The sequence below is a fragment of the Onychostoma macrolepis genome, chromosome 17 (assembly GCF_012432095.1).
Source record: "Onychostoma macrolepis isolate SWU-2019 chromosome 17, ASM1243209v1, whole genome shotgun sequence".
Lineage (NCBI taxonomy): Eukaryota > Metazoa > Chordata > Actinopteri > Cypriniformes > Cyprinidae > Onychostoma > Onychostoma macrolepis.
In genome coordinates this window covers 2503165-2511885 of record NC_081171.1, presented here as the reverse complement: position 1 = coordinate 2511885, position 8721 = coordinate 2503165, and the positions used below count along the sequence as shown (strand labels likewise).

Sequence of the window (8721 nt, the reverse complement as noted above, 5' to 3'; positions counted from 1 at the left end):
GCAGTTTAGCAGAAGGTGGTCTTATCATCTGTTCTGCAATGTTTGTCAAACAAACATTTGCTAAAGCACGGCATCTATCACACGTCTCCATTCTGTTTCCATTCTACTTACAGCACTCAAATGAATTTTAATTTTATATCTTCCCTGCTACAAATCAACTAGAATAGAACAGAACAGAACATGCTGCCAGTTTTGAAGCACAAGTTTCAGACTTGATGTCTTTAATGTGTGACTGCTTTGAAGAAGACAGTGTTCCATTCCCTTCATAACCCACAGGAGCGTTCGAGGCAAACACACTGCTGATATGTTATACAAATTAATTTGAATGTACTGTACGAAAGTGCCTGTCGCTTCATTTGCTGTAGTTAACTACACAGCAGACACCTTGTTATCAATCAATGGAATAGTTCACCCAAAAATGAAAATTTGTTTAAAATTACTCGCCTTCAGTTTATCCAAGATGTAGATGAGTTTGTTTCTTCATCAGATTTGGAGAAATGTAGCATTACATCACTGTCTCAGCAATGGATGCTCTGCAGTGAATGGGTGCCGTCAGAATGAGAGTCCAAACAGCTGATAAAAACATCACAATAATCCACAATCCACACCACTCCAGTCCATCAGTTAACATCTGGAGAAGACAAAAGCTGAAACAAATCCATTGTTTTTAACTTTAAACTGTTGCTAAAATACGAGTCCATAATCCATAATAACGATTCCTCCAGTACAAAAAAAAAAAAAGTAAATTTCCTGTTGTCTCTCACATCGAAAACCATCCATATATTTATTTAGAGCTGTTTTGGCTTGTAAACGGTGTTTGATCTGTGCAGATTTCTCTTCTGATTCAAACGAAACAATTTTTTAACTGGAGGAAGTGTTATTATGGATTATGGACCCGTATTTTAGTTTTAAAAAGTCTTAACGATGGATTTGTTTCAGCTTTTGTCTGCTCAAGGTGTTAACTGATGGACTGGAGTGGTGTGGATTATTGTGATGTTTTTATCAGCTGTTTGGACTCTCATTCTGACGGCACCCATTCACTGCAGAGCATCCATTGTGATGCAATGCTACATTTCTCCAAATCTGATGAAGAAACAAACTCAAACTCATCTGCATCTTGGTTGGCCTGAGAGTGAGAACATTTTCAGTAAATGTTCATTTTTGAGTGAACTGTTCCTTTAAAGGACTAAAACTATTTTTTTCTGGGCTTGAAATGAGTTAAACTTTATGCACAGCATCTGTGACACGGTTGATTAACACAGAAAATCATTTTGAGAACATCTTATAAACTCAGCAAATTAGGCCACGTTGATGCTACATGCTGGGAGTTTTTCCCAGAATGTTTTTGGTTATTTTGCATCTTTTCATACCAAATTCGGGCTACTTGGGGATCCTGAATCCGATGCACATCCAATGCACCATGTGACCTCAGTGTGAACCGTCACATTACATTCACACATTTCTGCAACATCACAAGTTACTTCATCGTTCACAGCCGGAGCACCTATACGCTGGAAAAAAAGAGATGAAAGCAGCAGCAAAGGAAGCCAGCGGGAGTCGAGAGATTTCATTGATACTTGGGGAAACACTTCAGTTGAAGCAAAACTCTAGGGAACGAAACACAGTTTAAGTAAATTAGTTTTGCAGTCTGCAATTACCTGAACTTTGCTTGTTTTTGCAGAAATACACGTGACGCAGTGTTTTGGAAATCATGAGCAGGTCATTTTAGGGTGGGTGGGATCACGCTGGTTGTAGATGTGAATAAGTGAAAGATCTAAGCCAAAAAATCGAAACAGAGCATTAGAGGCTGTAATGGGAACACAGAGAGATGGCAGAACATCAGACAAACTTTATTAGATGAGCCGCAACTGACTGATCCTCCTGCAAGAGGCAGTTTTGTTTACACACACATTATTTTATTAAACTGAAAAATGTTGAAACAAATACAAGACAAAACTTCCAACATACTTAACATAGGTAACTTCGATATTTGATTATTCCACTCTATTTTTAATATTTAGTTTAAGTCTGATTAAGTATGGCTTTGTTTAAAGTGTGTATTTTTCACAGTATCTGGTGCGCGTTTGGGTGGTTTTTTAAAAATTTTTTCGTATTTTCTTTTGTATGGTTAGTTCATGTATAGGGTACTATACAGTTTGCAGGATTTTGTTTTGTTTCGTGTTTTCAGAAAAATTGTTATAAATAATAATAATTATTATTTTTTTTAAACTTCCAACATGTCAGACTAAATATATGTTTTTCATAAATTTGCTCACCAATGGATGCATTGCAGTGAATGGGTGCCGTCAGAATGAGAGTCCAAACAGCTGATAAAAACACCACAATAATCCACACCACTCCAGTCCATCAGTTAACAGCTCGAGAAGACAAAAGCTGCAAACAAATCCATCATTAAGGTGTTTTTAACTTCAAACTGTTGCTGAAATATGAGTCCATAATCCATAGTAATGCTTCCTCCAGTGAAAAAGTGTTCTGGTCTGAATCAGGAGAGAAATCTGCACAGATCAAGCACCGTTTACAAGCCAAAACAGCTCTAAATAAATATGTGTCTGGATTTTGATGTGAGAGACAACAGGAGATGGACATTTTCACTGGAGGAAGCGTTATTATGGATTATGAACTCACATTTTAGCAAGAAGCAACGGTTTGAAGTTAAAAACGTTTTAATCATGGAACATGCAGCTTTTGGTTTCACAAGATGTTAACTGATGGACTGGAGTGGTGTGGATTATTGTGATGTTTTTAGCAGCTGTTTGGCTCTCATTCTGACGGCACCCATTCACTGCAGAGGATCTGTTGGTGAGCAAGTGATGCAATGCTACATTTCTCCAAATCTGATGAAGAAACAAATTCATCTACATCTTGGATGGCCTGAGGATGAGTACATTTTCAGCAAATTTTAATTTTTGGGTGAACTACTCCTTTAAAGAATATTGTCATCATTTACTCTGTGACATTAATGCCACATGACCATTTTCAACCATGAATCAATTTTACATCAAACTCCTGTCAATATCAAAAGGAGTTATGATGTTTTGAAGTTGTTCTTTTAGCCTCACTTTTTTTCTGAATAAAAAGCCATTTCTTCAGGGTGAAATATTCTGACATTTCCATGAGTTTTGGATCATTGGATTCAGTGGAAAGACTGAGGTTTATGATTTTAAAGCATTACGCTGAGGTTTCTCCTCAGGCTACGAGCAGATCTGATGTGAAACAGCTTCATAAATGCATTCTGTATTAATGACGGTCTCATCATATTTTCATTTCTTTTTATGGTTTTGCAATAGTTTAGGAAGTTTTTTTTTTTTTCAACCATATACAGCAGCCCTAAAAGTATTTGGACATTAAGCCGCATTAAGTGTCTGAATGTCACTGCATGCAAATTATAAAATGACACTCGTTTTGATATTTTCTAAAGCAATGCCATTCAGACATTTTTAGGCAGTCAACATGAGATCAACATGGATTTTCATCATCATTTAATACAAACACTTTTAAAACAATATCATTATCAATATTTCTTTGAATATCCTGCACTCTAAAAAAGATGGTTCTTTAAAGGTTCTTTACATGCAGTAACGGTTATATTTAGAACCATAGCATCCTGAAGAACCCTTTTATGCTGAAATGGTTCTTTGTGTTAGAGTTTAGGGTTCTTTATTCCCGCCCTTTTGTTTTTTTTCAAATCTGTAACCGTGAAAGCACCTCATCACTGATTATCTGGAGTTCAGTGATTCAGCTACACAGACTGTCAACACACTCTCAACAGGTAAATCACTTCATTCTTAAATTTAAATACAAACTTAAGTTAAAAATTTTAACTGGTTTCCAAACAAACATGTTCTTTTCTCTTTTTAGTTTTTTGATCACATGTACGTGTGAGCAGCTCTTTTAAGCGGAGGATACTTTAATTATTGCTTGGTTTTATAAAGCTATCCAATGACTTTATATCATTTTTTTTCTTTTAAGATTGTGAAGGGCTCACATACTCTCCATTTTTTTGCTACTTTTGGCCTTCGTGAACGTAATTGTTTTTGCATAAACAAATGGACACACTGTAACTCTAAACTCAGTTGTGTATTTCAGATGCATCACATCCCACAACCTCATCATCTGCAGATAAACTGTCACTCAGTCACACCATAATGATGAACTTAAAGGCATATGAAGAAAGGCATCTATTTTTTTGTGTATTTATTCATGTTCATTGTCAATTGTCATTTTTGAATGTATTCAGCTAATGGCAACTAAGAGCACTGACATTTTTTCTACAATATTACATGTCAATAAAAAAGATTTTATTTCAGATGCTGTCACATCCTACAACCTCGTCATCTGCAGAGAAGAGAAACTGCCACTCAATCACACCAAAATATACATAATGATGGACTTTCAGGCATCATAGAGGATTATGAAAATATAGTATTTCACTGGAACTTGGTCTTCATCACACTATTTTCTGTTTCTATTTTGTTTTACTTTAAGTATTTATTTATATTCAATGTCAATTGTCATTTATTAATGTATTCTGGTAATAACTGTTGTTAGAGCACTGTCATTTTTGTTACAATTTCACATGTCATTAAAAATAAATAAATAAATAAATAAAAGTACCTAATTGACATTCTATTGTTGTTGTTTTATTATGTAAAAACCCTAATAGAAGCTACAAGATAATATAAGACCAGGCATCATTAAAAAGAGCATTAAGGTCCTATATAGCATTTTCAAAGCATGGTTCTTTATGGAACCCTATAAAAAGGGTTCTATTCAGCACCAAAAAGGGTTCTGCTATTGTTACAAGCTGAAGAACCCTTTTCTGCTACTGTTTAGAACCATTTTTCTTAAGAGTGTGGTTTAATCAAAATATATCAGATTACTGAAGTAAAATAGGTTATGAAAAATGAAAGAGTCTTTGCTTAGAACAAGAAAAATACCTGCTAAAATATAGATTTTTGTTTTTGTTTTAAGCACAAACTCTTAATTTTAATAAATTTTTCAAGAAAACAAGACAAGTAATTTTGCTTCTCGAGTAAATGTATCTTGATTTATGAAAGTTTCAGTATTTTTACTGGAAAACAAGTCAAAAATACTGAGGAAGAATTTTTTTTTTGTAATGAAACCTGAAAATGAACAAAATTGTATAGACATTTATAGACATTTTAAAAAAAGCTTAATGATAAAAAAAAAAAAAAAAATTCAAATGATTATTAAAAATTATAATAGTATCTTAACAATATGAAAATAACACTGGATGGACTTGAATGTATAAAATACGAATCTTATATGTGCATTAATATTAATGCAAATAGTAGATTAATTTTGTAAATACTTTTTCACAATTTAAAATTTTTAAATTAGGTTTTAGATTTTGTGGTTTCATTTTCATTTTTACTTATAAGTTTTAGTTTTTAAGATTTTATTTTTAAATAGCTATATAGCTTTTATACATTTTTTAATTTAAGTTTTAGTTTTGTTTTGTTATTTTAGTAAGGGTAAACTTTTTAAAAAATATTTCATGTCAGTTAATGTTTATTTCAAGTAACAAAAATGTATTTTGTTATGGTTTTAGTTGAAGTTATCTATAATATCTCTTTACTGAAGTCATCTGAAGTTTCTAATAACTCAATGAAGACTAATAACTCTTTCTGTCCTGTCGGAGAGTTGGTTTGGGTCAGCAGGAGCTCCAGCATTAGCAAACATCACCAGGGACAGAGAGATGATGAGCTTCTCAGCGTCCCGTCACAAACATCAGCCGCTCCGAACGGCTCTGCACAATCACACTCATTTGACACTTTCCAGTCTTAGATCTCCAGCCACAGTAACACATCAAAGTGGGTTTCTCTTTGATATAAAATGTTCAGTCATGCAGCGAGAGGCTGAATATCAATTTCCTGTAGTTTGGCATTGTGTTGAATGTGGGTGGCGAACCAAGCGTTACAGGCTTAAGGGAGCTCAAAAAAAGCCATGGGTCAACAGCAAAAATATAATTCTCAGTTTAAAATGTAACCAATAATATGTTCATTTTAACCTTAATTATAATAATTAATTCTTGCATGGAAGTTACTGACTTAAAATAAGTCTAGAACTTGCTGAAATATGATGCTGAAATAAAATAATTGTCATTAAAGCACAAAAGCAGTCTGGGTACTCATACGCTTTAACGGCAGATGTTAGCAGATTTAAAAAAAAAAGTATTTAAAAATTGCAAAAAAATAAATAAATAAATAAAAAGACAACAAATTACTCACCCCATGACGCATCGCAAATGATACACATGGTATTGCTTTTTTAAATGTGTTTTACAATAATATTTTATGTAAAAAAAAAAAGTCAAATTTTGATTGTCCTTTTGATTATGCTGGGATTTAGGCTTATGTCTAAAAATATATATTAAGTATATATTAAAATTAACTATGGTATTTATAATAAATAATATTTTTATTTTATTTTGTGTCTTTGGAAAAAATGTATTAATGTTAGTATAAATAGTAAATCAAATAAATTAATATTTGTATTTAGCAAGGATGCATTAAACTGATCAAAAACTTAAAAACATGTGCAGATAAAAAATAATGCATTAGCATTATTCTGTAATAATGGGGAATTTGTTCCTCTAATGAAGCATGTTGGCGACACCTTGCATATGTGTGTGATCTAAGCACAGTGTGTAGGGGACACAGAAGAGCCCTTAAAACAGCAGGGCTCCGATTGGAGTCTGATCCATTATGTATGAAGACGACCACGCGAGCTGAAACAGAACAGCCTTGGGAAATCATTGTGCGCTAGACTGCCATTTCCTCCCTCAAATCCTCACAACATGCAATTACAGTGTTTTAAATAGTTAAATGTACTCAAATCTAGGCTGGACATAATTAATACTAATTACTTGACCTAAAAACACTTCAAAAATAAGTCAGACTGAAAAGGGCCATTTCAAAGATTCTGTGGCTCTTCTTTTCCATCTGTACAGTTTTTTTTTTTTTTTTTTTTTTTGTGGCGTAATGCATGTGCGTTATTTCTCCAGGGACCTTTACAGAAAGAGTCCTGTCCTCACTTTGCCTTTTTACTTCATTTTTTTGCTTCTATCTCTTTTTGGGTCCTTGATGTGAAGGGTCGAACACAACCGAGGACACTTTAGAGAAAGAAATGCACTCATGGTGCCATGCAGACTGAAACACCTCAAAACGACTAAAAATAGAGGTGTTTTCAGACAGGGCTCGTGTTTTTGTGTCCTCTGTGCCATGTTTTTGGGATGAAGATTACCTACACCTGAGTCCATGTGCTCATTTAGATTTAATGAAACAGCAGTTCTTATCTGGACAGAAAAACCACATCAGGTGCACAACTTCATATTCATATTCATAAGTCAAAAAAACACATGGAGTCTGAATCAGGGTTACTTTAGTATCATATTTTTGTTACCATTTTAAATTTAGCAAATTGTAATTATATTTTTAATATTAAAGTCTTTTTATTATTATATTATGTGATATTATATTATATTATATACCATATTATATTAGTTTTTTATTGTATTACATTTTTATATTTACTCTATTAAAGCTTTTATTACATTTTCATTTTAATATTACTTTTAAATTGTAATTTTAGTTATTTCAGTTTAAACAAATATATATATATATATATATATATATATATATATATATATATGTGTGTGTGTATATATTTATATGTATAAAAATATACATACATATATATATTTACACACACACATATATACACACACACACACACACACACACACACATATACATATACATATACATATATATATATATATACATATACATATATATATATATATATATATTGTCATTTTAGTTGAACAAGCTGAAATTATTATTGGTTTATTGTTGGTTTAATTTATAAAGAAAGCAACATTTTGAGTTCATTAAAACTAAAAATTCATAATATAAAATAATAATACAAATGAAATAGATTAGTTTTATCAACAGAAACTCAAAATATTATAATGAACATATTTTTTTTTTAATATTGTTGGTAACTAGCTGAAATAAAATAAGTTTAAGGGTAATTTCTTTCCAAGTAACTTTTTTTGTTTTGGTTTAGTTTTAGTTGCTATAATAACCCGGATCTGAATGAATAATCTCATCAGTTAAAATATGTGATATAACCATCATAATGTGTCATAAATATGGATTTCATAGATTTTTTTATTAAACATGCACCTAAATTGACTTTCTTAATTGGCATGGTTGTATTGAGAATGACTCATCAGTGCATGTAAATATTAAGATAAAAATGCCTTCTTACCTGAAATCTTTCATCAAAATGCATGAACTTGTTCCAGCTCTGAAATGACTTTACCTTTCATTGACGTCATCGATCTGTTGGTCAAAAAGAGGCACTTTTCAGCCTCCAAATTGATTTCTGATGGACATCCTGCTCCAGATCTATGAATATCCTTATGGAAGTAAAATGAGGTTGAAATGCTTTTTTAATATCATCATCAAAATTAAAATGCGTATGAACAATGAAACAAATATTAAAATAAAAATCTAATTCAATATAAAACAAAATAAAATTCAAAATATTAACATAAACTATAATAATATATTGATGATACAAAAACAACAGTTTTCGACCTTGAAAATGATAAAAAGTTACTTTCAAATCAGTAAATTAGAATGTTATTAAATGTTGCAAATCAGCATA

At 31.9% G+C, this 8721-nt stretch overlaps 1 long non-coding RNA gene across 1 annotated transcript; it reads right to left on the bottom strand.

Moving 5' to 3' along the window:
- Positions 1–1408: 1408 nt before the first annotated feature.
- LOC131523473 (uncharacterized) lies at positions 1409–8394 on the bottom strand. The gene is made up of 3 exons (XR_009266779.1): positions 8320–8394; positions 1659–1774; positions 1409–1511 (listed from the first exon to the last, which is right to left on the bottom strand). It is a non-coding gene; the product is annotated as an uncharacterized LOC131523473 (long non-coding RNA).
- Between the last annotated feature and the right edge of the window lie 327 nt (positions 8395–8721).